The sequence below is a fragment of the Chinchilla lanigera genome, unplaced genomic scaffold, assembly GCF_000276665.1.
Source record: "Chinchilla lanigera isolate Chin_1 unplaced genomic scaffold, ChiLan1.0 scaffold00064, whole genome shotgun sequence".
NCBI classification, from domain to species: Eukaryota; Metazoa; Chordata; class Mammalia; order Rodentia; family Chinchillidae; genus Chinchilla; species Chinchilla lanigera.
Window position 1 is genome coordinate 12,604,179 of NW_004955465.1, and position 15,281 is coordinate 12,619,459.

Below are 15,281 nucleotides of genomic sequence, written 5' to 3' on the forward strand. Positions count from 1 at the left end.
GGCAGGAGAGGACGGGGGAGGGCAGGGAAGGACAAGACGGGAGGGGCGGGCAGGGGAAGGAGGAGAGGAGAGGAGAGGGCGGGGAGAGGAGGACACGGGAGGGGCGGGCAGGCCGGCCGGTCCGCTGCTTGCCGGCCCTGGGGCGCCGGTTCCTGGCAGGCGTTGCGCGGCCGCCTCGGCTGGGGTTTCTCGCCCAGACGCTTTTAGGCCGGGGATTCCTGCGGCCCGGCCCGGCCCCACGCACCCGGCCGGGAAGGCGCCGGGCCCCTGACTCACCGCGGGGAGCCCTGGCCCGCCCGCGTGGGGCGCAGGTGGCTGACCTCCGACTTCACGCCCCCGGCTTGCGGGGCGCGGGCCCCGCGGCGGTATACGTGACCCCCGAAGCGCCGAGGTGTCGGCGACCCCGGAAAGCCCCGAGCCTGCTCGGAGCGCGGCGGGGTCTGCGCTGTGGTTGTGTGTCGCCGCTCTCGGGCCTGCGGCAGGCTCCTCGCTGGGCGTCTGTCATTTCACCAAGTTCCCAAGGTTCTCGGCATGGGAGTCCCTGAGCCAGGTGTCTCCAAGTCCTGTCTGAGAACTTAGCAAAACCCTGCACCGCCGGCGCGCCGAGCCCAGGATGCCCGCGCGCGCTGCTGCAGGAGTGCCGCGCCTCTGCTCCCTGTCTCGGCCTGCCCTTTGAGTCCCGTTGCAGAGGTCATGTTTTCCTTGACTGACCGCCGCCTCCAAGCCTCTGGTCATTATCGTGTTACCCTTAGTACTTTTCATAGCAGTGAACCTGATCAGAAACTATCACAGGTATTTGCTTACTTTTTTGTCTGTGTCGCTAAACAGCGAGCTCCTGAGAAAGAAGGGCGTTGTGTGTCCTGTACTAAGACAGCCCTGCGACGTGGGTAGCGCCAAGCAAGCAGGGGTTTAGGAAATATTTATCAGATGAACGAAGGCGTTCTTGCAGGATGAGACAGCAGAGAGGTCCTGAAGATTGTGAACTGTCCTTGTACACCCGTCCTGGGAAACGCAAGGAACTGGAATCCCGCATGAAAGCCATGCCCTCCGCGTGCACCTGCGTTGCTTCCGGAGCACAGGGTGGGCCCAGATTGGTGTGAGCCCTTCCTGCCCTCCTCACCCACCCCAGGCTCCCCCTACCCCCATTTCACTGCTGCTCTCCCCTGGGACAGCACAGCAGGGGAGTCCCAAGCCCGACCTGCTCCTAAGTCTCACCGTGATCTCCAGCAAAAGGACCAACCTCTGATTTAGGTTTTTCAAACTCTAAAGCGAGAGCATCAAGCTTTGCGCTTTGGAAGGTCCTGTCCAGCAAGCAGCAGGCCGCGTCTGTCTCTTCGCCCGCTCTTTGTGCTGGTGTTTCCCCAAGTCAGATGAACTTTCTGGAACACAAGCGGTTCCGAAGTTGGTGCTGGCCTGTAAATGACAAACCCACCAACCTTCTGTCTGCCTCTTGTCTGGAGCACCGGGTCTCTTCCTGCTCTCTCCTTGTACACTTACTTCTTCGTTTCTGTTCACCCGCTGGATATTTGCCCAGAACCCGCAGGGCTGCCTGGTCGCTGTCAGATCAGCGCTCTGAGGGGCAGTCAGGAGGCTCTAGTAAGTCTACATGCTCGTTTCAATGTCTCAGAGTTTCCTTTCTTGCAAAAGAGCCATATTTTAAAATTCATTCTTTGTGTGTGTGGAGGGGTGGCCCTCTCTCCCTCTCACCCCCCTTTCTAGCCCCAGATCCCAGCCTTACCTCTCCAGTGTAACACAGCAGTGATCAGTGTTTCACGTCTTGCAGTTCTATGCCTTTTGTCGTCTGCTTCCTCGGTGTGCAGGGGAGGGAAGAAAGGAAATTCCTAGACACACAGAAGTTTCACATCCAAACTAAAATCTGTGTGCTCATTTGTGTTTTGTCTCACTTGTAAAATGTTTGAAGCCCGATGGGTTTCCACTCGCCTTATGGGGTCACTGCTGTCTTCCTCCCTCTCTCAGCACTGCCAGCGTCACACGTATTGGCCAATGCCCACGTCAGGAAAGCCTCATGTGTCCCATGAGCAGCAGTGTGGAGGCCCACACCTACATGTGGCTAAGGGGCATCTGCGGTGTCTCTAGTGAACAACACCTGTGAACCTTAAGTTGGGGGTGTGCATGAGCCCACAAGCAATGCTAGCCCTTGGAGCTGGCCATAGTGGCAATGTCAGAGAATGCAGGCAGCCCTTTGTCTGGTGAGAACCATCACAAAATCTTCCTCTTGAACGTACTGCGACCAGCGTTGCTCAGCCTCAGCACTATGACATTTGGGGTGAGGTGGATCACCGTGGGGCTGTCCTGTGTGCTGTAGTCGTTTTCAAAGCACCTCTGGCTTCTACTTGTTACATTCCAGCAGCACCGCTGTGGTCATGACATCAGCGACGTCTCCAGCCCCCAGCATCTGGATGGTAAGATGGGGTGGAGTAACTCAAGAATGACTTTCCAATCTCCAGGCTGAGTTGAATCTACACTAATAGATCATGTTCCTTCTCTGTGGAATTCTTAGGTTACACGTCAAATAAGAACAAATTTAAAAACCAGAAGCTAATATAACTGGCACCCCTCCAGTTAATACATGAGCATGATTTTAATACATGAGCATGATTTTCTCCATGACCTTGTAAGAAGGAAAAAAAGACAAGTATCCTAGTATCCTATTAAATAACTAGTGCTTTAGGGGGATTTGTGTATATGATGAATTATTAAACAAAACTTTAAATTCTGATCTTGATGGATGGTGAATGGTGAAGACATATACCATTTCAAACATTTAGTTTTAGGCAACTGGGAGGGTGGCCCATGTAGGAAAAGAAGCATATGTAAATATTTAATAGGGATTATTTCATATTTTTATTTTACATATATTAGTTTACTGTATACATGAACAATCACCTCACTCTTTAACATGTTTAATGAATTAAAATACTGCCACGCTCTCATGACGTGCAAGGATGAAACCGAGTTGGCATCAGGGCAGGGAATGAAATCTGCATGCTGTGTACTACTGACTATGTGTTGTTTATTGGCAGAATTCTATCGGTTCTCTCCCTCAAAACTGTCCAAAGTCTCCGGTGATCTGCATGAGCAGCACCTACTAAAATTCAAAAATACAAACAGAAAACCAGGTTAAAGTGTGGGGAGCTAGTTTAGGGAAAGCATGGCTAAAAGTTAAAGAAAGGGAGATGAATGAGTTGTGGAAAGGCGGAACGAGGGCAGATCTGAACTGCCAGAGCAAAAGCAGGAACGTTTCCAGTTTCTCTGTCATGGTCCAGAGAAGAGGTACTTGGCACTGTGTCCCAGGCTGTGCAGGGCAGCCTGCCCCTAAGGCTGGCCGCTGTGATACATGACCACAACCTATACGGGCCACCAGCTTCCAGACACTCCTAAGAATGGTTTCCTCCTGTCACTTAGAAGGTTTGGGAGCTCAGGGCTCAGGACACAGGGGCCTGAAGAGTGTGGCCTCAGGGAAGAAGAGGGAGGGGAACGGATGTCCAGGTGTGCAGGAGGGCAGAGCCACGGAGCTGAGAAGCTGGGGACAGGTAAGTGAGCGCTGGGGCCAGGCACTTAGCTGGGGTCGATAGTGTCACCCTGTGCAGTCCCAGGTGAGGAGGTCAGCTCAGCAGCAAAGCATTTGTGCCATATACTCAAGGGCCTGGGTTCGACCCCCGGCACCAGAAAAAGAAACTGTAAGGCCCCTGGGAGGGCTGGAGAGGCTGTAGGACCGAAGTCATGAGGCACACTATGAAAGTGTCCTGCAAAGGGGCAATACGGCAGAGTCCTAGTTGTAGACACTGGCTGGAAGGTGACATTGCCGTCAGCCTACACGTCATAACACACACACCTGTGCACTGGCAACACGGCCTTCCCCAGGGGCACCTCATGTGGGCAGGGACGGAGGTGATTATCTTCCTGTTCTGGAACGTTGCACTTGAGCCTTATACTTGAAAGTCTACTTGTCAACAAACTAGGTTCTTTAAAACTGTTCATGGTTTTTAAAAAGAACAACAAAAACCATTTTTCCTGTTTGGTTATCCAGCTTCCTATGATTAGCAAACTCCGAACCGGTACTGTCTCCTCAGCCTCAATGGGAGCGTCTTCCCTTCCGTCTGGTAGGATGGATATCAGATCCAGCTTGGGCCCTGCTTGCTCACCCAGACACACCTGGGCTCGAGGAGCTGCACCCCCAAACCCAGGCAGTGCTGTAGTCCCCACATCTCCACAAAGCCTCATCCAGAGTGACCACAGTGGCTGTCCACGGGACAGTGGATAGTCCCGCAGCACCCCTGGGCAGAGGACCCATCTGTGTGCTCCTGTACCTGCCCAGTCAGCCTGCACGTCTTCTTCTCCAGTGGTCCGCAGGGCCCGGGCAGTGCTCAGAGCCCTGCCTGGGGTGGGGCGGGGGTGGGCGCTATCCTGGTGAACCTGCCACCCGCCGGTGGTCACTGTGGAGGACTTCCCTAGACCAGCGCCTGACCCTCGTCTTGCTGCTCTTTGCTCTTCACTGTTCTAAGTGGACCCAGAATTGGACTGGAGCTAGAGACACTAAGAAGTGTCGGGTAGGAGCTGGAGGGAGCGGGGTGTTTCCTGAGAGTGGAGCGTCCCAAGTGAAGCTGCAAGTTCCGTGAGAGGGAAAGTCCACGTCCACAACCCAGCACAGCCACTGGTGAGCACAGCCGAGTTTTACATTTGTTCAGAGTTATCACTACCTTCACGAGTTATTCATCATCAAGACCCTGTAAATTATGAGAAAATCATCGCACACCAAGCACTCCTCGGACTAAGAAATAGACCCCGCTTGTATTACCGAACAGACCCTGACCATGTCAGTCAAAAGCATTTCTGGGTTTTTTTTTGGTTTTTTTTCCCGGTACCGGGAATCAAACTCACAACCTTGTGCTCACCAGGCAGGCACTGTGCTACTGAGCTAAAGCCCCAGCCCCCAGTCAAAAGCATTTGAACTTGGTTTGATAATGACTTCAATTCCTCCTGCCCCACCCCAAGCCCCAGGCAGTATAGTACTGATTTTACCTCTTATGTAATGAAAGGGTCGCTGTGGGGATTTTTCGCATTTCTCTCAAAGCTGATGATAGGGTCTCCATCTCTACAGACAGAAAACCATCACCTTTAAGTGTGGCTCCCCTCCTGCCTGCTGCCGGGTGCAGGGCTGCCCCACAGGCGGGGAAGTGCTGCATGGGAGAAGGAGGGGTGACTCATACCTAAGACCATCTAACATGCAGACATCTCACCTCACTGCGATGCTTTAAAAATATGTACAATTTGAGGTGAGCTTTTGCTTTTAAATTCTTGCTGTTCTCGTTGCCCTTGTAACCTTCAAGCCAAAAGGACGGGAGGCTGTTGGCGTGGTTACTCTTTTACCCAAGCTGTGGTGCAAAGCATCTCTTTGCTATAGGAGTTGCGTTTCCTCTTCTTGAGCAATAGCAGCTCTGGAATTCAGCGTCGGTATGTGTGGTGACCAAAGGTTAGAGTTGCATGTTCAGTACCACAGGCCACAGAAGACACACCTCTCCTCTAGTGGGGGGCAGAACTACCAGTTGAAACAATATACTAGTTACCTATTAAATACAACCCTTCTTCTCTTGTTTCCTTAAAGATATATATGATTTTAGCTTGCCCCAGTTTCCTTCTATTTGTTTTTGTTTTTTTGAGACAGAGTCTTGCTATGTAGTTCAGACTGGTCTTCAACTCATGTTGTAGCCCTTGAATATGCAGCAATTCTCCTGCCTCAGCCTCTTGAGTGCTGGGATTATAGATATGCACCACCATGCATGACCCTTGTATCCTTTTTAATTTGTATCATTTCTCATGTCTAAGATGCTTAGTCATTCACGTAAAGGGGATAACTTGGATCTTTGACTTTGTCTAAGACTTCTGTCATTTGGGGTCACCAGCTTGTGCTGGTTGACCCAGGATTTTCCTGATTTTAAAACTGAATGTCTAGGGTCCCAGAAACCCCACTCTCCTCAGAAATCAAGGACAACTGGCTCTCTAAATCTGTTGTATATTTTGTTAAAATAGACGTTAACTTTGAGAAAAATATTTACCATGTCAGCACCTTCTTCTCGGCCTGCCAGGGTCAGAAAGCACCAGCTGCCTCCTGTCGCTGGCCAGGGCCAGGCACTTTCAGCTTGGAACACATGGCAGCAGCCAGCTTCTAATCAAAGCAGTTGATGCTTCCCAGAAGGGAAATATTGGCTAAGGAAAGTCAATGTCAATATTTCTCCACAGAGAGAATACATTTGGATCTTTCCCAGCACAAATCAGCAGGCGTGTCAGGTTGTATCTGAATGCTTTCCCTTGAAACCATCTCAGAAAAGCTGTAAGAGCTGTGTGACTCATCGTTAAGTTGAGATCACGGTGCTTGAAATACCATCTTGAAAAAGAAAGGTATAGTCACCTAAAAGCTTTTAGATTGTCAAAAGTGGAGGGGCTGGGTGCACAGATATATTCAGTAACCACCCTGTGCTGCTCTGAAATCCCTACCCCCTGGCTGCCTTCAGCCCATGAACTACCCTCCAGGCTCCATTCTTTTTCATTTGTAGCATTTCTCATTTCTGAGATGTTTAGTCACCCATGCGGAGCAGATAATTTGGATCTTTGACTTCTGTCACTTGGGGTCACCAGCTTGTGCCGTACTCTGGGTGCTGGGTTTATACATCATCCTCTCCAAAGGGGCTGGGATGAGGGGACTGGCACAGGTGTCATGAGCCTCCCGGGTGCTCTTGCTCATAAACCAAAGGCTTTCCACCTGAGCCATCTTCACCTGTATCTCTCCCTTTATGGGCTCCTCAAAGGAACTATTTCTGAGTAAGGTCTTTAGGATTTAGAAAGACTACAGTATAGACAGTAAAAGAAGCATAATTAGATAGACATGACCATTACATAAATGTTTGTTGTATAACTGAACATTATATAAATGTTCAGTCTTATGTAGGGAACCTTTTCTTCTTCCTTTCTAGATGAAAATCTGGCCTCAAAAGATACAGGTTGGTAATTAGCCAATTGGTGAGTCAAATTTGGTATACCTTGAAATCAAACCGTAGAACTAGACCGGCCCTTAAAGATCATCCGGTCTAAGCAACTTGGATATGGAGGCATGAAGTGATTTCTCGGGGACACTCAAAATAAGCAGAATCAGAAACGGTGTGCTGTTCCAGGTTCCCTCTTGTCACCAAGCATCCCCCTGCTGCCTTCCTGCTTCCCAGCAATGGATGGGTTTTCACGTGGCACAGCCTGGAGCCTTCAGGCTTTATCTCGGCTCCTGTTTGTGTTTCACTAACTGTGACATGATTTAGAACATCAGCCTCCAGAGGCTGGGTAAAATTCCAACTGGAGGCATGGAGGGCGACAACCACTTCCTCTGGGCAGAGGTACGTGAGCATGGGGATGTTCTGGGCCACGGGTGGTGAGGAGGGGCAGATGGGGAGATTAATCTGTCAGCAGTAAACTGGGGCAGGGCTAAAGGCAGGCATCTTAGTGATTTTCTAGCTGATGACACACAATACCCACGTCTTAAAGGAGGAGAGGTTTACTTTGGCTCACTTTCCAGGCCATGGTTGGCTGGCTCCAAAGAAGAAACAAGGCAGAGGAGCCTCCTGGAGGATAGTGCTCATGTCATGTGGTCCAGAAGCAGAGAACAGGGAGGAGCTGGGGAGCCAGACAAATCCTTCTAGACCACACCTCCGTGACTGGCCTCTTCCAACCAGGCCCACCTCCTAACAGCCAATTAGCTAAAAGCCCTCTAATCCAATCAGCTTCCAAAAGCCCCACTTCTGAGTCCAAGAGGCTCTTTGGGACAGCTGACGCAAACCATAAAGCAGGGGAGTGATGAGATCTGCTGGGAACCCAAGTCTGTAGCCCAGGAGTGATGTGCTGGGAAGCCAAAGGAATGAGACCGGAGAGAATGGTGGGCAAGGGACACTTAGTCAAAGATGAGATTATACAGAGAACATTCTACGCCTGTGTGCAGCAGAAACCCAGGCTCTAAAGATACAAAAATAAAAGTCATGGTTTTAACCACCACGGGACTCACAGCCCCACAGGGGATGCAGGGAAGGAACTGAGGCTCTGGCTACGCTTTGGGGGCAGGGACGGCTGGTGGCCGAGGGAACGCACAGGAAAGGCACTCTGCAGTGTCCAGGCAGGAAGCAGAATCCAGCCAGTGAGATGAAGGTGAAGCAGGACTCCACTCATGGATGGTGCCAGCGCAGACAGAGCGGGGACACAGAGGCCCTGGGGACCAGTACCCCGGGAAAGCTGTTGCTGACCTCCTAGATCCAGAGGGGAAGGATGGGAAAATTGTTTGAAGCCCAGTGGGTTCAAGGGAAGGGGCAGAGGGGCCACCGGAGTGGATCTGTAGGTGGGCAGTGTTGTAGGGTGAACTGTGTCTCCCTCAAATTCCTGTGTTGAAACCCTAACGCCCACTGCCTCAGAGTGTGATGAAATTTGGAATACAGGCTTTAAAAGGTAATTGAGGTGAAATGAGTCATTAGGTTGGGCCGATATTAGAAGAAGAGGTCACAGCAAACGCACAGAGGAAGGATCATAAGATACAAGGAGAAGATGCCATTTGTAAGCTGGAAAGTGGCCTCAGGAGAAGCCAGCCCTAAGGACACTTCACTCTCAGGCTTCTCGGCCACACACTGTGAGAAGATGATCTGTTGCTTGTACCACAGAGTCTGCGATGCTTTGCTGTGGCAGCTCCAGCTACGAACACAGGGAGAGACATGGCTGGGCCAGAGCAGGCAGGGAAGGCACTCCGCCCTTCTCACCCACCACTCTCTGAGCTCACCTGCAAGCCACACCTCCCTGGGAGCCGGCAAGGGAGTTGAAACCATGTGTTTCCTTGTGCCAACCTCCAGGACACCTGCAGGGCAGTGAGGGGTGAGCAGAGTCCACAGCAGGGGACAGAAAATAATCATCTAACAAGTCTTGGAAAATCAGGACCAGCTGCACAGAGGAGGACAGTATTGAATCTAGGGTAAAATAATAAATGAGCCAATATGAGTAAAGAATGTAAAATCCCATTTGGCCTGTAAAAACAACTGCCTGTGTTGCTGTTTTCAGCACCACGCCATCTTACAGGCTATTTCTAGTTCCTCCTCACAATCCGGAAAGGTTGATACTATTTTCTTCTATATACGGATGAGGACATTAGGCCGGGGAAGCTCACCAAATGGCTAAGCCAGCATTCACACGCAGGCCTTTCTGTCCCAACAGCTGCCTGTCTGGTTGCATCCTGTGAGGAAAAAGTCATTAATCCGATGGGGAAAGGACTGTTCCAAACAAGGACGGCATAGACGCAAAGGCCTGTTGACAAGACAGACCACACACTTTTGGAGACTGGAGGGTAGACTGCCGAGTGGGGAGAGATGGAAACACAGCAGATGGGAGATAGGGACGCATAAAGAACTTCCTCAGAGGCCATGGCAGGAGTTGGGGCTCCTTCCCAGAGGCCCTGGGAAGGCTTTGAAGTGCGTAGGTTTGGAATGGACATCTTGACGGCCATATAGAGGACGTGTTGTTCTAGCAGGCAGGGCTGGCAAGGGTGAGATCAGTTAGAAGAACATGGCAGAGCACCAGGGGAAAAATCATGGGGGCCTTCCATCAGTGGGCAGTGTAGATGACAGAAGGTCCCGGCTGAGGAAAATGAAGTAGGAGATTCACAGGACAGCGAGGCGAGCTGGAGGTAGGATGTGGGAGGAGGGAGGTGCCAAGGGTGACTCCTCCTGGGTTGCTGGCTTGGGAAACGGCGTGGATGGTGGCCTCACTCCCAAAGGCGGAGGAACAGGTTCAGCGGGGAAACGATGACTGCCACCACCTGGACTCCTGAGCTTCAGGTGCCCCGGGTAATCCAAAAGCAAACAGACAGCCATGCTTTGTGAGAAAATACAGCACACTCAGTGTGCTAAGTTGTGCTCAGTATCTTCAGTTGTGCTAAGTGTCTTCCAGAAAAAAATCACAATATTGTGAATGTGCCTAAAACAACTACATTTCTACCTAGTATGAGTGGTGAGCTCATGCCACTGTGGTTAGGTCACCGCGTATTATTTTAGTAATTTTTACAAAAAGTACTGGGAGATGAGAAGATAAGGGGGAGCACTGAGAAAGTCTTCTGAGGAGAGATGACAGCAGCCTCCCCAGCGCTGAGATAAAGGGTGGTGGGACATTGTAGTTCGGGAGTGAGGAGTTAGCGCGGACACAGCGCTGTCCAAGGCTCCCCGCGGAACATGGATGTGACGGTGAAAACGACTTGAGAATCCCACCCCAGTCATGTCGTCAGCCATAAACAAGCGGTCGGTGTCAAGGCCAGTGCAAGGCGGGCCTGTTAATCCCCTGCACAGCAGCTTGTGTGTGGCATGTGGTAAGTCTCTTCCCCATCTGTCATTTCAAATTGTCAGCTTACATGGGCAACAGAGTTTGAGGAAGTGAGTTATGCAATGTTATAATTTGAAAAGATAGTTTTCAATGCCTATGTACACTACACAAGTGACCCTAAAGGTGGTTGTTTGAGATCATAACTTAAAATAACTCATCATCCTTATTTTCAATGGTTTGGCAGTTTTGATAATGCTAACAGTGGTCAGCAGGTAGCTGACTCTCAGGAACCAAGTGGTATAAAAGAGACACAGCCTCACTGAAGGATGGTTTCGAATCCTCCTAAAAGTCCCTCGCAATAACATTTGTGTGGTTATATTGTTGGTCAAAATGTCCCTGATATGTATTTAGAGAACAACATAGACGAAGCACTATGCATTTTCTTTATTACAAGAAAGTGTCTTGCAAGGCCAATTAGAAAAGATTCTAAAGCACACATTTAAAATGCTATTTTTATGTCTTTTGAGATTTCCACTTATAAAGAAAAAAATAGGAAGAGTTCTAAATAATGTGCTCCTCCTGCTACAGGAGGTTACAGCCCAACACGCTCATCATAAACTGACCATATCAAAAGTTGAAAATTCATACAATCCACTAACCTAGTGGGCATGCTGGGTTGGCTGTGCAGGTGGCTGTGGTAGCCCTGGGGAGGATTGGGGGGGTTTCTCCCCATAATCAGGGTGCCCATGAGGACTGGAGCTTGTGGCTGCTGCCCAGCATCCCAGGAGGATGGCGCTGTGTATCTACACCCCAGGGGGAGAGCCAAATGCAGAATTTAACATGCAGTTTCTGCCAATTGCTTAAGGCCTTTGCACCGGGATGAGGCGGCAGAATCAGAAAGCTGATCCATTGTAAACTGGGAACCAGAGTCTGCACACAGAAAGCAAGAAGTATCATTCATTCTGGATGAACTGGATGAAAAGCTGGATGAACTATGAGGCGTGATGGAAAAGTACAGTGAAAGTTTAAATTCTAACAATTATTTCCATGAAAGACCTATTGCCTTTAGTCCCCCTCAAAATGCGCCTTGTTTCAAACACACATATCCCATCATTCTTGCCGCTTTGTGGAGCAGGTCTGGACCTCCTCTCATGAGTGTCATTAGCTGCGGTGTCCTGGATGCCTTGATGTCCTGAATTGATTGTAAACGTTTACTTTTCATGATCATTTGGACTTTGGAGAAGACCTAGAAGCCACATGGAGCCAGATCTGGTGGATAAAGTGGATGAGGACATGCTGTAATGTTTTTCAAGCCTGACTACCTGTTGATGGCACTTGGTAGCAGCACTCACCATATTTTTTATCATATCTCATAAAGATATTCAGGAAAGGGGACTCAGAACTGCTTTAGAAAATGGCAAGATTGATGTGTAAGTGTGTTTAAAGCAAGGGGGAGGATTTGGGGGACTTTGTAGAAATTAATGGCAATGTACCTTTTACTGTAATAATTTTTCATTCAAACACTCACCATATTTTGATCACACTGCGTATATAACTATAACTTCTGTCAAGCCCACCACAGACCTGAGGCCATAGGGTAACCAAATAGTCTATCTTTGTGCAAAGAAAGTCAAGCCCTTCCAAAGACAGAAGGGCTACAAGTGCTTGCCCACTGGTGGGAGAACACAGATGAATAATGCCACATATCGTAAGAGTAGGTAAGAAGGTAAATTGTTTTTAACAGATTGCTGTAGGTCAGTAATGAGTGTGTGTGAGAGAGGCACAGCGTGGAAGGAACGCATACACTCTTCGCATAAACTTCCATCAGACTTTCATGAGAGAGACTTTGGGGCTGGCTGGGTGAATGAGAAGGAGCCTCCCATGGCAGTGCAGACAGGGAGGAGGAGGGTGCCACTTCAGAAGAGTCCTGAGACCCCCTGGGCACTTATATATGGAAGTAAAGTTTCAAGTCCCTATGGAAAAAGCAAGAGAAAGCATTAATTCCAGGGCACGGTTGAAGATGCATCTGTCTGAGGAAGGATTTTAAAAACTCCCACATCCTTGGGGGAAGGAGAGATCCCTAGACCAGTACATTAGATGTTGCCTGCTATGGGGCAGGTGAAAACTCCAGCATATAGGGTTAACAGATTTAGCGAACACAGCTAACTTTAAATTTCATGCACACAATAATTTTGTAAGTATTTTTATCAGTATAAATTTGTCACATGCAATACTAATACTGAAGAACGTACTAATTATGGAAATTGAACTTTAATTGGCAGCCTGACAACTCAACCCACTCAAGACCTGTCAAGGATATGCAGGAGCTTTTGTTCCCAAGGAAAAGAGGCAACAGCTCCACCCTGGGGTCCCAGGCACACTTGGCCTGCCTGACACTGAGTGAGACTGGACCAGGACCACAGAGATTTCTGCTTCTCCCTCGGGGACAGCAATGTGAAGTCATGAGCAGCAACAGTCTACAACAAAGTTGGTAAGAGCAGGGACTGGTGCAGAAGCACCAGGAAAGTCAAGCTGAAGATGGAGAGGAGACTTGAGGAAAACTTTCTAGCACTCGAGCACCTGCCTATGCACAATATAGCATCAGAGAAAGCTGGGGCCAGTCGTGCTCTGAAGTGAAACAGAGCAACAATAAAACCCAGATCCAACTCAGCTACTTCTCAGATTGAGCCAACTTTCCAAATCAAGTACCTGGAAAGAGAGTCACGCTGTGCATACCCCTTTCCAAGAATGGATATTCTATGCCTGGGTACATATGCAAAAGAACCGAAAGCAGGAACTCATAGATGCCTGCACACCAACATGCATAGCAGCAAAGAAGTGCAAGCAACCTAATGTGATCAGCAAACGAATGGGTGGACAAAGTGTGGTGCTGACATACAAGGGAATTGGTGAAATTCTGACTCATGAATGAACCTTGAAATATTAGACTGGGTGAAATAAACAATAAAAAATGGTTAACATGGTATAATTTCACTTGTGTGGGGTGTCTAGAGTTGTAAACCTCACAGAGATATAAAATAGAATAGAGTTTACCAGGGAGTGGGGGGAAGGATGAGAGGGGAGTTGTCTTGGGGGGTGGTAAAGTGTTATAGAAGCGGGTAGTGCTGATAACATCACATGCTGTGAATGTGCTGAATGTCACTAAATTGTACATTTAAAATGGCTAAAATGGTAAGTTTTATAATAATAAATGTACTAATTTTTGTACTAGATTCTTAATCAAAACATTTTAATCTCTTATGCCTCCAGGCTGAGACAGCTTCATTGGTAGACTTACCAAACATATAAGGAAGACACACAACCAATTATACAACAACAGCATTGTTGATTTATTTCACTTATCACAGTACTTTCATTGCACAGTGTATTCATTGATTCATGAACTTGGAAAAAAATTAAAGATTGTAGTCACTGGAATATTGAAGGGGAATTGAGTTAATTCTGGTTTTGTTCTTTTTTAAATGTTTATTTAGGTTTTTTAAAAACCCAAAGTAACATAAGAAACATAATAATATAATAAATATTTGATTAAGAGATTTATAAAATCTAATATAGGAGATGTCCGAAGATGGAGGAGTAGAAAACTTGAAGAATCCATCTCTCTACCTGGAACACAATTACACTGCCAGAACTGTCTGATGTGATAATTTGAGAATTCCAGAGTCTGTTGGACGGCTTCTTGGTTTGGCTTGATATTTAAGGTTTAGGCCATTTAAAAGAAACTGCTTATATGAAGAAACTTAGAAATACACATGCCCAGGGAAAGATACAGTCTCAGAAAAGACCTGAAAAATCCTTTAGTTTATTTCTTGGCCTGATTCCTGAAGACACTACAGCAATTTTTAAAGCTTAGTAAACTTTGGGCAATTGAGAAGCTAGTTTTCAGAGTTACTGCACTGTGAGACTGAAATGTCTGATTTTCCATAACAGCAAATTCCAGGGCATACGAAGACACAGCAAAGCATGGATTTTCAACTGAATAAAACAACTGGACAAAATAATAGAAAGAAAATAAATTGGCGAAACCATTCATGAAGATCAAGTGGAAAATACTTGACAAAAACCTGAAAACAACTGTTTTACAGATGCTCCAAGAAACAAATGAAGACAGATAAATTTGGGAAAATGATTATTAATAAATTGAAAATACCCATAAAAATACAGAAAACATCAAGGAACAAGAAAACTCCTGGAATTGAAAGGCATAATAGCTGAAATGGAAAATTCACTATGTGCACTCACAAGCAGATATGAGCTGGTAGAAGAAAGAATTGGCGCTCTTGAAGTTAGAACAATTGAAATTATTGAGTCAGGAAAAGAAAAAAAAATATTGAAGAAAAGTAAATAGAGCCTAAGAAACCTGTGGTACATTGTCAAACAGAGCAACACATACATTATGGGAGTTCCAGAAGGTGAAGAGTGGGTGAAAGGGAAGAGAGATATTTAATGGAATAGAGGCCCCAAAAGTCCAAATCAGAAGCAAGACATGAACCTGCAAGTCCAAGAAACTCAGAATGAAATCTAACTGTGATGAACTCACAGAAATCCACACCAAAACACATTGTAATCAAAATGTTGAGAGCCAAAGAAAGAAATATGGAAAACAGTAAAAGAGACAGGCTTTGACCCCAAAGCACAGGAGAAACTGGTAGGAATGAGAAAGAGGGTGAAGGTGGGGCTTAGGTGATGCTCAGAGAGGGAGAAGGGAGGATGGGCATATCAACGTGTGGTACATGTGCATATGAGAATGTCACAGCAAAGCCCATTAATTTATGCAGTTAATTCATGTTGATAAGAAGAAACTACTATCTCTGTAGAAAGGATTATCATTAAGGATTTCTGCATATTTCCTACCAAAAGCCTTGGAAATTAGAATGCAGTGGGGTGATACGTTCAAACTGTTGCTAGAA

The 15,281-nt window shown here is 47.7% G+C and overlaps 1 long non-coding RNA gene across 1 annotated transcript in view; it reads left to right on the forward strand.

The window, feature by feature from the left end:
* LOC106150129 overlaps positions 1–13,061 on the forward strand; it is a 14,283-nt gene extending 1,222 nt beyond the window's left edge. Inside the window, exons 2-3 of the long non-coding RNA XR_001236754.1 lie at positions 11,216–11,362; positions 12,633–13,061. This is a non-coding gene — a long non-coding RNA (uncharacterized LOC106150129). The remainder of the gene's footprint in view (positions 1–11,215; positions 11,363–12,632) is intronic.
* Positions 13,062–15,281: the final 2,220 nt, after the last annotated feature.